We start from the raw sequence: 1,748 nt of genomic DNA on the forward strand, positions 1-1,748 counted from the left end.
CTTAAATACAGAAACTGAAATATGCTACAATACTAAACTTATTTCTAAGTAAAGCTACTCCATCAACGGATAGCCAAAATGATCTTATCCGTTGAGGCTACAAACACTAGATTTCTACTTAAGTGTTTTGTTTAACTTATCATCAAACTAATACACATATTCCTAACACCTTCTGTGTATAATCTTATCAAATATTCTAGTGAACGTGAAAAAGTTTAAGGGGAGTTCATGTGCTTTGGTGCAAATAAAATAACTTTAAAAAAAAACTAAGCAGGTTACTCATTTTATGTATATGCCTGCGTACATGCTACGCTACTACTATGGCGCGCCATAAAAAATAGGTGAAGAAAAATGTGGTGATTGAATGATGAGCTTGTAAGAAGATAAGTGATGAAGATGGCTTTGAAAAGCCAAGTACTCTACATTATGTTAGCTAGTGTTCTTATAAGAATAATACAAGTACGAGAATTGTTATAGTTGAAGAAAGGGCGCGGCGCGCCATCGAGTTCACATACAGGAGAAAAGCCAACTATATATATATTATAGAGAACATGTGTGGCGGGGTCTTCTAAAGGGCAGGTAGGAGAAAAGCCATCGAGTTCACATGCATGCAATATTATATGCATGGATCAATATGAGTTAATAAAATACAATGAGTTTTCATTAATGAAGAGAGAGATAAGAAGCTGCGGGGCCTAGATGATTTCAAGTTTTATTTTGTGTGCAAATACTCGTATTTAGTTGGCAAGAAGGTGGAGTTAGTGCATTATTAATTGTGGAAAGTTAAAGCACATGGGGCCTACCTAGGTGAATAAAGGAAGGAGTAGTTTATTTTCAAGACTTATGTGCGTGCATATAAAGATAAAGCTGGGAGGTTGTACAATATGAATGGGAATATTAACATGCAAGATGACGGAGCCTGCAACATATAAAATTTTGTGCATAAATAAAAACAATTACTAGTAGGTCAACTTACGGGTAAAATATATATAAAAAGGCGCGCCCATATGTTACAGACTTACAAGTAGAGGTGGCCAACCGTGCGGGTCGGGCGGTCCGGGCCGGGTTGGAAGCGGGTTGGAACCGGAAAAATTGAACACTTAACCGGCACTGGGAGGCGAGCGAACCGGGCCGGGCTGGGTTGAGCTGAAATACGGTAAACCGTATTCGGCTCGGTTCGCGGGCGGTTCGCGGGCGGTTCGCGGGTGATTCGCGGGCGGTTCGCGGGCGGTTCGCTGGCGGGTTGAACAGGCGGGTTGGCGGGTTGAACAGGCGGTTCCATGTGTTGTGTTTGTCAAGTGGATAGAATTGTCAGATTATTATTTTATTGTTTTTATGCATCATAGGCTATACTTTAGTATATACTTAATACTCACCCGTGTATAACAACTGTTTCTTGTGAATATATGATTGTTACAGACTTACAGGTGCTCTGTCCATTTTAATATTTTGTATATAAATGTATTTTTTATATGTGGTTTTCAGTAAAGGATTTAATTTTGGTGGATGAAAAATTGACATGTACATCTATTATTCCACCCTTAAAAAGATGATAAAGTAAAATATATTCTGATCTATAGTTTTGTTATTTGTATTATCTATTATTCTGACCTATATTTATTTGAAAAAACTACCAAGTTCTTTGTAAATCAATTAATTTTATTATTTTAAATTTTTGGTTAGAAAGAGGACGGTACCTCTTATAAATTTTATTAATTTAAAAAAATTACAAATGATGTGAGAGGACT

The sequence above is a fragment of the Apium graveolens genome, chromosome 6 (assembly GCF_009905375.1).
Source record: "Apium graveolens cultivar Ventura chromosome 6, ASM990537v1, whole genome shotgun sequence".
Classification (NCBI taxonomy): domain Eukaryota; kingdom Viridiplantae; phylum Streptophyta; class Magnoliopsida; order Apiales; family Apiaceae; genus Apium; species Apium graveolens.